At 38.2% G+C, this 18,321-nt stretch overlaps 1 pseudogene; it reads right to left on the bottom strand.

Annotated features, from left to right (window-relative positions):
• The window catches only part of LOC128069529 (neurabin-2-like), a 165,137-nt pseudogene that overhangs the window by 104,758 nt on the left and 42,058 nt on the right, over positions 1–18,321 (bottom strand).

Here is an 18,321-nt window from a genome sequence, read left to right as displayed (position 1 = left end):
AGCTCCAATATTTTAGCCACCTGATGCAAAGAGCCAGCTCCTTAGAAAAGACCCTGATGCTGGGAAAGATTGTAGGGAGGAGCAGAAGGCAACGACAGAGGATGAGATGGTTGGATGGCATCACCAACTCAGTGGATATGAGTTTGAGCAAGCTCTGGGGAATGGTGAAGGGCAGGGAAGCCTGGCATGCTGTGGTCCAGGGGGTTACAAAGAATCAGACATGACTGAGTGACTGAACAACAACAACTTTGAGTGTGGTATATAAGAAATCTTTGCCAAATACCAGGTCACACAGATTTTTTGCCCTATGTTTTCTTCTAGAAATTTTATAGGTTTAGATTTAGCATTTAGATCTATGGTCCATTTTGTGTTGATTTTTATTTATGTGGTGCAAGTTATGATTGAAAAAAATTTTTTTTTTGCATACAGATATTCAATTGCTCCAGCAGAATTTAATGAAAGGACTCTCTCTCCTTTCTTCACTCAATTGCCTTTGCAACCTTGTCACATGTTGATTGTTCATATATGTGTGGGTCTGTTTCTGGACTTTCTATTCTGTTCCACTGATCTATTTGTCTCCTTTATACCACTATCATACTGTCTTGATTAATGTCTTTTTATAATAAATCTTGAAATCAATTGGTGTTTTCTACTGCAACTTTGTTCTTTTTCAAATTTGTTTTGGTCATTCTAGGTCCTTTTTATTTTTAATCTAAATTTTGGAATCATCCTGTCAATTTACACACAGACACACAAATCTTGTCGGAATTCTGATTGCTACTTCATTGAATCTGTACATCATTTTGAAAGGAGTTAACATCTACTGTTATTGAATCTTCCAAATCATGGATGCAGTATATCTATCAATTTATTTAGATCTTCTTTAATATCTTTCAGCAATGTTTTAGTTTTCAGTGTACAGGTCTTTCATGTCTTGTCACATTTACCTCTGTTATTCAAAATTTTTGATGCTACTGTAAATGGCATTGGTTTTTAAAAATTGTTTGTTGTTATTATATATAAAAACAATTGACTATTGAATCTTTTAAGCTTGCTAAACTTGTTTATTAGTTCTAATAGCTTTTTTCTAGATTTCATCAGATTTTCTATATAGATAATCATATGAATAAATGCAGTTTTACTTCTTCTCCAATCTTCGAGCTTTTTTTCCCCCTTTTCCTTCCCTGATTTTACTCATAAAATATCCAGTACAATATTGAATAGTAGTAGTGAAAGCAGACATTCTTGCTTTATTCCTAATCTTAGGGGAAACACATTCAGTCTCTCACCATTAATCATGTTTGTAGATATTTTATAGATGCCTTTTATCAGATTGAGGAAATTCCCTTCAGTTCTTTGTTGAGAAATTTTATCTGGAATGGATGTTGGCCTTCTCAGATGATTCATCTGTGTCTATTGAGATGGCCATATAGTTTTTTATTTTTAGTCTGCTAATATGGTGACTTTCTATGATTGGTTTCCAAATGTTAAACCAATCTTCCATTCCTGTGATATGCTCCACTTGTAATGTGTTATCCTTCTTATTTGTTATTGCATTTGATTTGCTAAATTTCTTTTTACGATTTTGTCCTCAAGTTCCAAGGGTTATTGGTTTATCGTTTTCTTTAGCATTGTTGTTTGCTTTTGTTTTATTGTAAATCTGTTGGCATATTAATAAAATGAGTTGGGGAATATTTCCTCACTTTAATTTTTTTTTGTTTGTTTAAAGATTTCAGTTTCCAAAGAACCTTCAAGCTTATGGGAAAATTGAGCATAAAGTAGAGTTTTCATATACCCATTTCCTTCACTCCTCTGTACATTTTCCCTTATTATTAACATCTTACATTAATGTGGTACATATGTTAAAATTAAATTGTCCAATATTGACGCATTATTATTAATTAAGGTCCACAGTTTATATTGAAGTTGAATATTACTTCTTTTAAAGGTTAATTTTGTTTCAATTTGATTGGGCCATGGGATGTCCCAAGTTAACATTTCTGGGTGTGCCTGTGATAATGTTTTGATTAAGATTGGCATTTGAATTGATTGGTGGACTCAGTAGATTGCCCTCTCCAAGGTGGGTGGATATAATCCAATCAGCTAAGGGCCTGAATAGAACTAAAAGTGGAAGAAGGGACATTTGTCCTCTGCCCTTTGACTGGGATTTGCACCATTGAGTCACCTGATTTTCAGGCCTCCAGATCAATTATGCCATTAACTTTCCTGGATCTCCACTTGTAGACTGCACTCCGTTGGACTTTTCAGCCTCCATAATTGCATGAGCCCATTCCCCATAATAGATCTTGTTTTATATATACATATATCTCCTATTGTCTGTATTTCTCTGGAAGGCCCTAATATGTTAAGGATGGTTAATGTACTCTTTCAGGCATTTGAAAGGTTAAAAATATTCAGCACTAAATTTTTGACTTGCTAAGTCTCTTCAGTCATGTCTGACTGTGCGACTTTATGGACTGTATCCCACCAGGCTCCTCTGTCCATGGGATTCTCCAGGCAATAGTACTGGGGTAGGTTGGCATTCCCTTCTCCAGGGGATCTTCCCCACCAGGGATCAAACTGGTGTCTCTTATGTCTAACCTGCATTGGCAGGGTTCTTTACCACTAGTGCCACCTAACTCTTTAATGGCAGTTTAAGTTGTCAGAGACAATTTAATTAAATAAAATTCACAATAAGTGCTCCAAAAAAAAAATTTCTTGACAGTTGTGTAGGATTGTTATTTTCTTAAATTATTGGTAGAATTCTCCAGTGAAACCATCTAGGCCTGAAATTTTCTTTGTGGGAAGATTATTAACTGCAAGTTCAATTTTTAGAAATTAGATGTAAAGTTATTCAGTTTATCTATTCTTTCCTGATTGTGTTGGGTAGAATTCTAAACTGGTCCCTAAGATCTTCTCCCTGTTATACATTCTCTGTAAAAATCCCCTGCCTTTAAATGTGGCATGCTGCTAAGTTGCTTCAGTCGTGTCTGACTCTGTGCGATCCCATAGACAGCAGCCCACCAGGCTCCCCCGTTCCTGGGATTCTCCAGGCAAGAATACTGGAGTGGGTTGCCATTTCCTTCTCCAAAAATGTGGCTTAGACTTGTGAATATGATGTGACAACCACCACCTTAATTAGGTTATATTATATGGCAAAGGTGATGGGACAGTCACTCTTTTGACAATATACTGTCTTAGCACACTGGGAAATATTCTGCTGGTTTTGAAGAAATAAGGTGCCATGCTGTGAGAAGGCAATGTGGCTGGAATGTGAGGTCAACCTCTAGTTGCAGAGAGTGACCTACTTCCAATACCCAGCAAGAAAACGGGAATCTCTGTCTTAAAACTGCAAAGAAATAAAATTTGCCAACAACTAGTGAGCTTGGACCACAAGCTCCAGATGAGAGCAGAGTAAAACAATGAACTTTGATTGTGTCTTTTGAAGAATTGTCTATTTCAATTGTCTTAATTGTTGAATTTGTTGTCATAAAGTTGTTAATAATATTCCCTTTTTATCCTTTTAATAGTTATAAAGTATCATCACCTTCATCTCTGATATTAGCGATTTGTGTCTTTTCTCATTTTTTTCTGATCAAATTTTATCAATTATATTCATGTTCTCAAAAAACCCCCAGCTTTTGCTTTCATTAGTTTTCTCAATTGTTTATCTGTTTCTTACTTCACTAATTTTCATTCAACTGTTATTATTTCCTTTATTTCATTTTCTTTGGGTTTAATTTGCTCTTTATTTCTAGTTTATTAAGATGAAAACTGAGGTTATTGAATAAAAGCTTTTCTTATTTTCTAATATAGGCCTTTCAGTTCAGTTCAGTCTCTCAGTCGTGTCCCGTGTCCGACTCTTTGCAACCCCATGAATCGCAGCACGCCAGGCCTCCCTGTCCATCACCAACTCCCGGGGTTCACTCAGACTCACGTCCATCGAGTCAGTGATGCGATCCAGCCATCTCATCCTCTGTCGTCCCCTTCTCCTCCTGCCCCCAATCCCTCCCAGCATCAGAGTCTTTTCCAACGAGTCAGCTCTTCGCATGAGGTGGCCAAAGTACTGGAATTTCAGCTTTAACATCATTCCTTCCAAAGAACACCCAGGGCTGATCTTCAGAATGGACTGGTTGGATCTCTTTGCAGTCCAAGGGACTCTCAAGAGTCTTCTCCAACACCACAGTTCAAAAGAATCAATTCTTCAGCGCTCAGCTTTATTCACAGTCCAACTCTCACATCAATACATGACCACTGGAAAAACCATAGCCCTGACTAGACGGACCTTAGTCGGCAAAGTAATGTCTCTGCTTTTCAATATGCTACCTAGGTTGGTCATAACTTTTCTTCCAAGGAGTAAGCGTCTTTTAATTTCATGGCTGCAGTCACCATCTGCAGTGATTTTGGAACCCCTCAAAATAAAGTCTGACACTGTTTCCACTGTTTCCCCATCTATTTCCCATGAAGTAATGGGACCGGATGCCATGATTTTCGTTTTCTGAATGTTGAGCTTTAAGCCAACTTTTTCACTCTCCTCTTTCACTTTCATCAAGAGGCTTTTTAGCTCCTCTTCACTTTCTGCCATAAGGGTGGTGTTATCTGCATATCTGAGGTTATTGATATTTCTCCCGGCAATCTTGATTCCAGCTTGTGTTTCTTCCAGTCCAGAGTTTTCATGATGTACTCTGCATATAAGTTAAATAAGCAGGGTGACAATATACAGCCTTGACGTACTCCTTTTCCTATTTGGAACCAGTCTGTCATTCCATGTCCAGTTCTAACTGTTGCTTCCTGACCTGCATACAGATTTCTCAAGAGGCAGGTCAGGGTGGTCTGATATTCCCATCTCTTTCAGAATTTTCCACAGTTTATTGTGATCCAGTCAAAGGCTTTGGCATAGTCAATAAAGCAGAAATAGATGTTTTTCTGGAACTTTCTCGCTTTTTCCATGATCCAGTGATGTTCGGCAATTTGATCTCTAGTTCCTCTGCCTTTTCTGAAACCAGCTTGAACATCTGGAAGGCCTTTAATGTTTTAAAACTTCCCCTAAGAATTACTACTTTAGTGGCATCCCACAAACTTTGATATTTTTGTATTTTTATTTTCATTCAGTATAAAAAATATTCTAATTTCCCTTTTACTTCTTTGATCTTCTGTTACTTAGAAGTGTGTTATTGAGTTACCAGATATTTGGGGATTTTCCATGGATCTTTTGTTATTGATTTCTAGTTTAATTCCATTGAGGTCAGAGGGTATACTTTGTATGACTTGAATCTTTTTAAATTTATTGAGACCTGTTTTACTCATTCTGATACATGTGTAGTGATATTTCACTGTAGTCTTAATTTGCATTTCCCTAGTGGCTAGTAATGTTAAATATGTTTTGTGCGCTTATTTGCTATCTATATATCTTCTTTGATGAAATGTCTCTTGCCCATTTTCTAGTACTGTTGTTTGCTTGTTACTGTTGTTTTCAGTGGTTCTTTATGTTATCTAGATACAGTTTTTTTGTTGCATTTCTGGTTTGTGAATATTTTCTCCCTATCTGTAGCTTGTCTTTCCATCATCTCATTAAGATCTTGCACATAGCAAACGTTTTATATTTGGATGAAGTACAATTTTAAAAAATCATGTTTTTCCCATGCAAATCTGTGAATTTTTTTCCAGCTTTATGGAGATATAATTGATATATAACATTGTATAAGTTTAGGGTGTACAATGTGATGATTTGATACACATATATTGTGAAATGACTACCAAAGTAGAGTTAGTTAACACCTCCATCACCTCTCATAATTACCATTTATTTTTGTGGTGAGAACTTTGAAGATCTCTCAAGTTGCTAAAAATATTCATAATATGAAAATGTTTATTTTTTTAACAAAAGAAATCATTCATCATACAGTGTCTTCAATAAATGGTACTAAAAAGTGAATGTGCAAAAAATGAAGTTGGACCCTTACCTAATAACATAAAAATTAACTCAAGATCCTGTTTTATTATTATTTTTTTTAATTTATACCCAGAAATGGGATTGCTGGATCATGTCATAATTCTATTTTTTCTGTAGCAGCTACATACACCATTTTATATTCTCACTAACAATGCACAAGTGCTATAATTTCTTCCCTTACAAAACTCAGTTTTTTCTTTCTTTTTTTTGGATACTGATAATCCTAATGAGTGTGAGGTGGTATCTCATTGTGGTTTTGATTTGCACTTCCTTAATAATTAGTGATATCAAGCACCTTTTTGGGTACATATTGGCCATTTGTCTATTTTCTTCAGAAAAAATAAGTTTCCCTGGTGGCTCAGATGGTAAAGAATCTGCCTGCAATGCAGGAGACTGGGGTTTGATCCCTGGATCAGGAAGATCCCCTGGAGGAGGAAATGGTAACCCACTCCAATATTCTTGCCTGGAGAATTCCATGGACAGAGGAGTCTGGTGGCTACAGTCTATGGGGTCCCACAGAGTTGGACACAACCAAGAAACTTTCACTCACTTTTGGAAAAATGTTTATTTAGTTATTTTGCTGATTATTGAATAAGTTTATGTTTTTGCTATTGAATTAAATGAGTCATTTGCATATATTTTGGATGTGAAGTTGCTCAGTCGTGTCTGACTCTTTGTGACCCCATGGACTGTAGCTCACCAGGCTCCTCAGTCCATGGAATTTTCCAGGCAAGATTACCGGAGTGAGTTGCCATTTCCTTCTCCTTTTTAAGATATATGTTTTGCAATTATTTTCTCCCTTTTCATAGGCTGAATTTTCATTTTGTTGATTGTTTCATTTGCTGTGCAGAGGTTTTTTAGTTTGATGTAGTTCCACTTATTTATTTTTACTTTTTTTTCTTGTGTTTTTGGTATTATATCCAGGAAATTTCTGCCAAGACCAATGTCAATGAGCTTTCCCCCTGGATTTTCTTCTAGGAAAGTTTCAGTTTCAGAACTTGTATCTAAGTCTTTGTCCATTTTGAGTTAATTTCTATGAGTAGTGTAACATAGGGATACAATTTAATTCTTCTGTATCCATTTATGGAAGAGACCATCCCTTCCCCCATTGCATATTCTTGGCTTCCTTGTCAAATATTAGTTGACTGATATATGAGGGTTTATTTCTAGGCTCTCAATTATGTTCCACTGGTCTATATGTTTATGTTTATGCCTACCATACTATTTTGATTACTATAGCTTTGTAGTATAGTTTGAAATCAGGAAGTGTGATGCCTGCAGTTTTATTCTTCTTTTTCAAGATTACATTGGCTATTTGAAGTCTTTTGTGGTTCCATGCAAGTTTCTGCTAGGCATCTGCATGTCTTATTTTGAAAAATGTCTATATTTAGGTAGATATTTGTTTTTAAATTTCTGAATCTTTTGGTATTTTCAGCAAGTTCTCTGCTATTTATTTCTATTTTAATTCCATTGTGGTCTGGGGCAGACATTATATGATTTCTATTTTAATTAATGTGCATTTTATGGTCTACCTTAGTGAATGTTCCATGTGAGCTTGAAAAGAATGCTTTTTCTGCTACTGTTGGATGAAATAATCTATTCAATTAGGCCCATCTGACTTGTAGTATTGCTGAATTCAACTATGCCTTTACAGAATTTTTTACTTACTGGCTCTTTACATTACTGATAGAAAGATGTTAATGTTTTCAATGGTAATAGTGGATTCATCTGTTATTTTTGTGGTTCTATTAGTTTTTGCCTCATGTATTCTAAAAACTTTTTATTTTATATTGGAGTATAGCCATTTACAATGTTGTGATAGTTACAAGGGGACACCAATGGGACTCAGCCATGCATATACATGTATCCATTCTCCCCACAACTCACTTCCCATCCAGGCTGCCATATTAACATTGAGTAGAGTTCCCTGTACTATACAGTAAGACCTTGCTGCTTATCCATTTTAAATATAGCACTGTGTATAGGTTGTTCCAAAACTCCTTAATTATCCTTTCCCTTATTCTTCCTCCCTGGGAGCCATAAGTTCTTTTTCTAAGTCTGTGAGTCTGTTTTGTAGATAAGTTCATTATTATCATTTCCTTTTAGATTTCACATGTAAGGGATGTCATACAATGTTTCTCTTCCTCTGCCTGACTTACTTCACTCAGTATGACAATCTCTCGGTTCACCCATGTTGCTGCAAATAACATTATTTCATTTTTATGGCTGAGTAATATTCTGTTGTATATATGTACTGCATCTTCTTTATCCATTCCTTTATCAATGGACATTTAGCTTATTTCCATGTCTCAACTATTGTAAACAGTGCTGCAATGAACATTGGGGTGCATATATCCTATTGGACCATGTTATTCTCTGGGTATATGGCCAGGAGTAGGATTGCTGGATCACACAGTAGGTCTATTTTTAATTTTTTAAGGAACCTTCATACTGTTCTCCATAGTGGCTATATCAGTTTACATTCCCACCAACAGTATTGAGGGCTTCCCTTCTCTAGACACCCTTTCCAGCATTTATTTTTCGTGGATTTCTTGATGATAGCCATTTTAACTGGTATGAGGTTATAGTATTGATTTGCATTTCTGTAGTAATTAGTGGTGTTCAGCATCTTTTCATGAGCCTTTTGGCCATCTGTATGTCTTTGGAGAAATATCTATTTAGATCTCCTGCTCAGTTTTTTATTGGATTGTGTCTTTTAATAATGTTAAACCTCATGAAGCACTTGTAAATTTTGGAGACTAATCTCTTGTCAATCACATCATTTGCAAATATTTTCTCCCAATCTGTTGGGTATTTTTTTCATTTTTTTTATTGTTTGCTTTGGTGTTCAAAACTTTTGAGTTTAAGTAGGTCCTATTTGCTTATTTTTGGTTATATTTCCGTTATTTTGGGAGATGGATCAAAAAAGGTTGCTACAATTTAACCATATGTAAAAGAGATAGCCAACGGGAATTTGCTGTATGGCGCAGGAAACTCAAACAGGGGCTCTGTATCAACCCAGAGGGGTGGAATGGGAAGGGAGGAGGGAGTTTCAAAAGGGAGAGGATATATGTATACCTATGGCTGATTCGTGCTGAGATTTGATAGAAAACAACAAAATTCTATAAAGCAATTATCCTTCAATAAAAAATAAATTAATTAAAAATTTAAAAAAGATATTGCTGCAATTTATGTCAGAGAGTGTTTTACCTATATTTTCCTCTAAGAGTTTTATAGTCTCTGGATTCACATTTAGGTCTTTAATCCATTAAGAGCTTAGTTTTGTGTGTGGTGTTAAAGGGTGATCTATTTTCATTTTTTACATGTGGTTGTCCAGTTTTCCTAGCACCATTTGTTGAAGAAACTGTCTTTCCAACATTGCAGTCTTTTTTTTTTCCTGTATTTTTAAAATTTCATTTATTTTAATTGGAGGCTAATTACTTTACAATATTGTAGTGGTTTGGCCATATATTGACATTAATCAGCCATGGGTGTACATGTGTTCCCCTTCTTGAGCACCCCTCCCATCTCCCTCCCCATCCCATCCCCCTGGGTCATCCCAATGCACCAGCCTTGAGCACCCTGTCTCATGCATTGAACCTAGACTGGCGATCTGTTTCACACATGATAGTATACATGTTTCAATGCTATTCTCTCAAATCATCCCACCTTCGCCTTCTCCCACAGAGTCCTAAAGACTGTTATATACATCTGTGTGCCTTTTCCTGTCTCGCATATAGGGTTATCATTACCAGCTTTCTAAATTCCATATATATGCATTAGTATACTGTATTGGTGTTTTTCTTTCTGGCTTACTTCACTCTGTATAATAAGCCCCAGTTTCATCCACCTCATTAGAACTAATTCAAATGTATTCTTTTCAATGGCTGAGTAATATTCCATCGTGTGTATGTACCACAGCTTTCTTTTCCATTCGTCAGCTGATGGACATCTAGGTTGCTTCCATGTCCTGGCTATTATGAACAGTGCCTCAATGAACACTGGGGTATACACGTCTCTTTCAATTCTGGTTTCCTTGGTGTGTATGCTCAGCAGTGGGATTGCTGGGTCCTATGACAGTTTATTCCAGTTTTTTTTAAGGAATCTCCACATTGTTCTCCATAATGGCTATACTAGTTTGCATTCCCACCAACAGCATAAGAGGGTTTCCTTTTCTCCACACCCTCTCCAGCATTTATTGCTTGTAGACTTTTGGATAGAAGCAATTCTGGCTGACATGAAATGGTACCTCATTGTGGTTTTGATTTGTATTTCTCTGATAATGAGTGATATTGATCATTTTTTCATGTGTTTGTTAGCCATCTGTATGTCTTCTTTGGAGAAATGTCTGTTTAGTTCTTTGGCCCATTTTTTGATTGGGTCATTTATTTTTCTGGAATTGAGCTGCATGAGTTGCTTGTATATTTTTGAGATTAATTCTTTGTCAGTTGCTTCATTTGCTATTATTTTCTTCCATTCTGAAAGCTGCCTTTTCAGCTTGCTTATAGTTTCCTTCGTTGTGCAAAAGCTTTTAAGTTTAATTAGGTCCCATTTGTTTATTTTTGTTTTTATTTCCATTACCCTGGTAGGTGGGTCATTGAGGATCCTGCTGTGATTTATGTTGGAGAGTGTTTTGCCTATGTTTTCCTCTAGGAGTTTTATAGTTTCTGGTCTCATGTTTAGATCTTCAATCCATTTTGAGTTTATTTTTGTGTATGATATTAAAAAGTGTTCTAGTTTCATTCTTTTACAAGTGATTGACCAGTTTTCTAAGAACCACTTGTTAAAGAGATTGTCTTTTCCCCACTGTATATTCTTGCCTCCTTTGTCAAAGATAAGGTGTCCATAGGTGCATGGATTTATCTCTGGGCTTTCTATTTTGTTCCATTGATCTATGTTTCTGTCTGTGCCAATACCATACTGTCATGATGACTGTACCTTTGTAGTAGAGCCTGAAGTCAGGCAAGATGATTCCTCCAGTTCCATTCTTCTTTCTCAAGATTGCCTTGGCTATTTGAAGTTTTTTGTATTTCCATACAAATTGTGAAATTATTTGTTTTAGTTCTGTGAAAAAAAAAAGCTACCATTGGTAGCTTGGTAGGGATTGCATTGAATCTACAGATTGCTTTGTGTTCAGTTCAGTTCAGTTCAGTCGCTCAGTCGTGTCTGACTCTGCGACCCCATGAATCGCAGCATGCCAGGCCTCCCTGTCCATCACCATCTCCCAGAGTTCACTCAGATTCACGTCCATCGAGTCCCTGATGCCATCCAGCCATCTCATCCTTGGTTGTCCCCTTCTCCTCCTGCCCCCAATCCCTCCCAGCATCAGAGTCTTTTCCAATGAGTCAACTCTTTGCATGAGGTGGCCAAAGTACTGGAGTTTCAGCTTTAGCATCATTCCTTCCAAAGAAATCTCAGGGCTGATCTGCTTCAGAATGGACTGGTTGGATCCCCTTGCAGTCCAAGGGACTCTCAAGAGTTTTCTCCAACAACACACTTCAAAAGCATCAATTCTTTGGCGCTCAGCCTTCTTCACAGTCCAATTCTCACATCCATACATGACCACAGGAAAAACCATAGCCTTGACTAGATGGACCTTAGTCAGCAAAGTAATGTCTCTGCTTTTGAATATACTATCTAGGTTGCTCATAACTTTCCTTCCAAGGAGTAAGCGTCTTTTAATTTCATGGCTGCAGTCACCATCTGCAGTGATTTTGGAGCCCAAAAAAATAAAGTCAGCCACTGTTTCTACTGTTTCCCCATCTATTTGCCATGAAGTGATAGGACCGGATGCCATGATCTTCGTTTTCTGAAAGGTGAGCTTTAAGCCAACTTTTTCACTCTCCTCTTTCACTTTCATCAAGAGGCTTTTTAGTTCCTCTTCACTTTCTGCCATAAGGGTGGTGTCATCTGCATATCTGAGGTTATTGATATTTCTCCCGGCAATCTTGATTCCAGCTTGTGTTTCTTCCAGTCCAGCGTTTCTCATGATGTACTCTGCATATAAGTTAAATAAGCAGGGTGACAATATACAGCCTTGACGTACTCCTTTCCCTATTTGGAACCAGTCTGTTGTTCCATGTCCAGTTCTAACTGTTGCTTCTATATAGATTCTTCTGATCCATGAACATGGTATATTTCTCCATGTATTTGTGTCCTCTTTGATTTCTTTCACCAGTGTTTTATAGTTTTCTATATATAGGTCTTTTGTTTCTTTAGGTAGATATATTCCTAAGTATTTTATTCTTTTCATTCCAATGGTGAATGGAATTGTTTCTTTAACTTCTCTTTCTGCTTTCTCATTGTTAGCATATAGGAATGCAAGGGATTTCGGTGTGTTAATTTTATATCCTGCAACTTTGCTATATTCATTGGTTAGCTCTAGTAATTTTCTAGTGGTGTCTTTAGGGTTTTTATGTAGAGGATCATGTCATCTGCAACAGTGAGAGTTTTACTTCTTCTTTTCCAATCTGGATTCCTTTTATTTCTTTTTCTGCACTGATTGCTGTGAACAAAGCTTCCAAAACTATGATGAATAGTAGTGGTGAGAGTGGGCACCCTTGTCTTGTTCCTGACTTTAGGGGAAACACTTTAAATTTTTCACCATTGAGGATAATGTTTGCTGAGGGTTTGTCATATATAGCTTTTATTATGTTTCAGTATGTTCCTTCATGTTGAATTTTGTCAAAGGCTTTCTCTGCATCTACTGAGATAATCATATGGTTTTCATCTTTCAATTTGTTAATGTGGTGTATTACATTGATTGATTTGTGGATATTGAATAATCCTTGCATCCCTGGGATAAAGCCCACTTGGTCATGATGTATGATCTTTTAAATATGTTGTTGGATTCTGTTTGCTAGAATTTTGTTAAGGGTATTTGCATCTATGTTCATCAGTGATATAGGCCTGTAGTTTTCTTTTTTTGTGTGTGTGGCATCTTTGTCTGGTTTTGCTATTAGGGTGATGGTGGCCTCATAGAATGAGTTTGGAAGTTTACCTTCCTCTGCAATTTTCTGGAAGAGTTTGAGTAGGATGTGTTAGCTCTTCTCGAAATTTTTGGTAGAATTCAGCTGTGAAGCCATCTGGACCTGGGCTTTTGTTTGCTGGAAGATTTCTGATTACTGTTTCAATTTTCATGCTTGTGATGGATCTGTTAAGATTTTCTATTTCTTCCTGGTTCAGTTTTGGAAAGTTGTACTTTTCTGAGAATATGTCCATTTCTTCCAAGTTGTCCATTTTATTGGCATATAATTGCTGATAGTAGTCTCTTATGATCCTTTGTATTTCTGTGTTGTCGGTTGTGATCTCTCCATTTTCATTTCTAATTCTGTTGATTTGATTCTTCTCCCTTTGTTTCTTGATGAGTCTGGCTAATGGTGTGTCTATTTTATTCATCTTCTCAAAGAACCAGCTTTTCGCTTTGTTGACTTTTGCTATGGTCTCTTTTGTTTCTTTTGCATTTATTTCTGACCTAATTTTTAAGATTTCTTTCCTTCTACTAACCCTGGGGTTCTCCATTTCTTCCTTTTCTAGTTGCTTTAGGTGGAGAGTTACGTTCTGTATTTGACTTTTTTCTTGTTTCTTGAGGTAAGCCTGTATTGCTATGAACTTTCCCCTTAGCACTGTTTTTACAGTGTCCCATAGATTATGGGTTGTTGTGTTTTCATTTTCACTCATTTCTATGCATATTTTGATTTCTTTTTTGATTTCTCCTGTGATTTGTTGGTTATTCAGCAATATGTTGTTCAGCCTCCATATGCTGGAATTTTTAATAGTATTTCTCCTGTAGTTTACATCTAGTCTTACTGAATTGTGGTCAGAAAAGATGACTGGAATGATTTCAATTTTTTTGAATTTACCAAGGCTAGATTTATGGCCCAGGATGTGATCTATCCTGGAAAAGTTTCCATGTGCACTTGAGAAAAAAGTCAAATTCATTGTTTTTGGGTCAAACGTCCTATAGATATCAATTAGGTCTAACTGGTCCATTGTATCATTTAAAGTTTGTGTTTCTTTGTTAATTTTCTGTTTAGTTGATCTATTCATCGGTGTGAGTGAGGCATTAAAGTCTCCCACTATTATTGTTTTATTGTTAATTTCCCCTTTCATACTTGTTAGCATTTGGCCTACATATTACAGTGTTCCTATGTTGGGCGCATATATATTTATAAGTGCTGTATCTTCTTCTTGGATTGATCTTTTGATCATTATGTAGTGTCTTTGTCTCTTTTCATAACCTTTATTTTGAAGTCTATTTTATCTAATATGAGTATTGCTGTTCCTGCTTTCTTTTGGTCTCTTGCATGGATTATCTTTTTCTAGCCTTTCACTTTCAGTCTGTATGTGCCTTGTTTTTAGGTGGGTCTCTTGTAGACAACATATATAGGGGTCTTATTTTTTTTATCCATTCAGCCAGCCTTTGTCTTTTGGTTAGGACATTCAGCTCATTTACATTTAAGGTAATTATTGATAAGTATGATCCCATTGCCATTTACTTTGTTGTTTCAGGTTTGAGTTTATACACCCTTTCTGTGTTTCCTGTCTAGAGAAGATCCTTTAGCATTTGTTGAAGAGCTGGTTTGGTGGTGCTGAATTCTCTCAGCTTTTGCTTGTCTGTGAAGCTTTTGATTTCTCCTTCATATTTGAATGAGATCCTTGCTGGATACAGTAATCTGGGTTGTTGGGTTTTCTCTTTCATCTCTTTATGTTCTGCTGTTCCCTTCTGGCCTGAAGAGTTTCTATTGAAAAATCAGCTGTTATCCTTATGGGAATCCCCTTATGTGTTATTTGTTGTTTTTCCCTTGCTGCTTTTATTATTTGTTCTTTGTTAATTTGATTAATATGTGCCTTGGGGTGTTTGCCTTTGATTTATCCTGTTTGGACTCTCTGGGTTTCTTAGACTTGGGTGGCTATTTCCTTCCCCATTTTAGGGAAGTTTTCAACTACTATCTCCTCCAGTATTTTCTCATGGCCTTTCTTTTGGTCTTCTTCTTCTGGGACTCCTACGATTCAAATGTTGGGGCATTTAACATTGTCCCAGAGGTCTCTGAGGTTGTCCTCTATTCTTTTTCCTTTTTTCCTCTCTGATTCATTTATTTCTACCATTCTATCTTCTACCTCACTTATCCTATCTTCTGCCTCCGTTTTTCTACTGTTGGTTACCTCCAGAGTGTTTTTGATATTATTTGTTGCACTATTCATTATATATTGGCTCTTTTTTATTTCTTCTAGGTCCCTGTTAAACCTTTCTTGCATCTTCTCAATCCTTGTCTCCAGGCTATTTATCTGTAACTCCATTTTGTTTTCAAGATTTCAGATCATTTTTACTATCATTATTCTGAATTCTTTTTCAGGTAGATTCCCTATCTCTTCCTTTTTTGTTTGATCTGGTGGGCATTTATTATGTTCCTTTACCTGCTGAGTACTTCTTTGCCTTTTCATCTTGTTTACATTGCTGTGTTTGGGGTGGCCTTTCTGTATTCTGGCAGTTGTGGTTCCTCTTTGTTTTGGAGGTTCCTTGCTGTGGGTGGGGTTGGACGGGTGGCTTGTCAAGGTTTTCTGGTTAGGGAAGCTTGTGTTGGTGTTCTGGTGGGTGGAGCTGGATTTCTTCTCTCTGGAGTGCAATGAAGTTTCCAGTATTTGCATGGTATGTCTTGTTCTGGATCTTGTTGGCTCTTGGGTGGTGCTTGGTTTCAGTGTAGGTATGGAGGCTTTTGGATGAGCTTTTATCAATTAATGTTCCTTGAAGTCAGGAGTTCTCTGGTGTTCTCAGGTTTTGGACTTAAGCCTCCTGCCTCTGGTTTTCAGTCTTATTGTTACAGTAGCCTCAAGACTTCTCTATCTATACAGCACTGATGATAAAACATCTAGTTTAATGGAGAAAAGTTTCTGCACAGTGAGGGACACCCGGAAAGGTTCACAGAGTTACATGGAGAAGAGAAGAGGGAGGAGGGAGATAGAGGTGACCAGGAGGAGAAGAGGGGGAATCAAAAGGGGAGAGAGCAAACTAGCCAGTAATTAATTCCCTATGTGTTCTCCAGTCTGGGCCCCTCAGAGATGTTCACGGAGTTACACAGAGAAGAGAAGAAGGAGGAAGGAGATAGAGGTGACCAGGAGGAGAAAAGGGGGGAATCAAAAGGAGAGAGACAGATCCAGCCAGTAATCAGTTCCCTAAGTGTTCTCCATAGCCCAGAATACACAAAGAGATTCATAGAGTTGGGTAGAGAAGAGAAGGGGGAGGGAGGAGATAGAGGCGACCTGGTGGAGAAAAAGAGAGTCTAAAGTGGGAGAAAGCAATCAAGCCAGTAATCACACTCCTAAGTAAATCTCAGTATTGAAGACTGGGTTCTTAAAGGTACAAAATTTGATAACAAATACCAAAAAGCAAAGATTAAAAATCTAGACTAGAGGTTAGACTCTCAAAAATACAATATTAACAAAGCAAAATCACACAAAAAAAATATGGTTTGCTTTAAAAATAGGGTCTTTTTTTTGGCAAGGTAATAGTAGGTTATAAAAATGAAAATTAAAGGAGCAATCAAGGACTTAAAGTTTTTAAAAATATATTTTAAAAAATTTAAAAAACTGATAATAGTAAAAACATATCTAGGAATTTCTCTGGAGCTGTTGTGGACAGTGTGTGGTCAGTTCAGCTTCAGATAGCTCCTTGATCCGGCTTAAACTTCTCAAGATCTATAGGCCCCTTCCAATGTAGTTGGTGCTAACTACAGGGTTTTAATCTGTTGCACCTGTCACTCCCAAAGCAGTTCCCTCTGTTTATTTCAGCTTCTTCTGTTTGCTGGTCTCTTCAGTGTCTAATTTCTGCCCTGACACAAGAGGGCAAATGTGGTCACTTATTTAGGCTCTCTTGTTCAGTCATGCTGTGGGGAGGGAGGAACATGGCAAACAAATGTCACTAGCGTGTGTGGGGAGTGCTCACTGTGTCTCAGCCACACTGGGTTTCCCCTCGCTCACAGTGTGTGTGCTTTCATGGTCTACACTTCTCAGGCTCTAGGTTGCTCTGCCGGGGAACTGTCTGAGGTGGGCCCTGGGTTGTGTATACTTCCCAGGTCTAAGCCATTGAGGTTCAGGTTCTCGGGTACTCCACAAAGGCACAGAGTTGGTTCGGCCTGTGTTTTGTGCTGTTCCCAGGTCTGAGCAGCTCAGGAGACCAGGTGCTTGGCCAGCACAGTCTCCCCCCAGTTGGGGGGGGGGGGTGCATCTTATTGCCTCCCTTAAAAGATGCTTACTCCGTGGAAGAAAAGTTGTGACCAACCTAGATAGTATATTCAAAAGCAGAGACATTAGTTGGCCGACTAAGGTCCAGCTAGTCAAGGCTATGGTTTTTCCTGTGGTCATGTATGGATGTGAGAGTTGGACTGTGAAGAAGGCTGAGCGCCAAAGAATTGATGCTTTTGAAGTGTGCTGTTGGAGAAGACTCTTGAGAGTCCCTTGGACTGCAAGGAGATCCAACCAGTCCATTCTGAAGGAGATCAACCCTGGGATTTCTTTGGAAGGAATGATGCTAAAGCTGAAACTCCAGTACTTTGGCCACCTCATGCAAAGAGTTGACTCATTGGAAAAGACTCTGATGCTGGGAGGGATTGGGGGCAGGAGGAGAAGGGGACGACCAAGGATGAGATGGCTGGATGGCATCAGGGACTCGATGGACGTGAATCTGAGTGAACTCTGGGAGATGGTGATGGACAGGGAGGCCTGGCATGCTGTGATTCATGGGGTCGCAGAGAGTCGGACACGACTGAGCGACTGAAATGAACTGTCCCAGCTGCTCAGTTTCCTGGGTGTGCAGTGGACATGCCGTCCTAGGTGTGCTGTGTGTCTCTTCTGGGAAGCTGATCTCTGGCTGCAACCCTCCTGGCAGAAGTCAACCATCCAGAATCCCAAAAAGTCTTGGTTAGCAATGGAGCCTGCTTGCATTTTAGTAGAGGATGCCTCTCTGGGGCTGAGATTGCCCCTTTCCGGCTCTGGCTGCCCCCTCCCCCCCTTCACCCACCCCCACCCCCGCCTCATTGTCTCTGGTGGGGGATGGGCCGGTCCACAGCCTGCTAGCTCTCCTCTGTTATTCTCTCAGTCCTTTGTTCTGTGAGCGGGCCTGACAGTGCCTTAGGTTAGGGCTTTTTGGGAAATTGTTCTCTCTGTCTCTCTCTTCCCCCCCCCACCCCCCTCTCTGGCTAATCCACAGTTTGGGTTGCTATCTCAAGTTAGTTCCCTCAGATTGCCCTCAGGGCATTCGGGCTGGTTCTTACCCTAAGCAACGCAGCCTGTGCCTCCCTATTCAGCCCCACTCCTGGTGGTGGCTGCGAGCACTGGGAGTTGCCGTTAGGCACATAATCTGTGGGTTTTAT

The sequence above is a fragment of the Budorcas taxicolor genome, chromosome X, assembly GCF_023091745.1.
Source record: "Budorcas taxicolor isolate Tak-1 chromosome X, Takin1.1, whole genome shotgun sequence".
In the NCBI taxonomy this organism is placed as follows: Eukaryota; Metazoa; Chordata; class Mammalia; order Artiodactyla; family Bovidae; genus Budorcas; species Budorcas taxicolor.
Note: the sequence above shows the minus strand (reverse complement) of the source record. Positions and strands in the feature narration are given on the sequence as shown.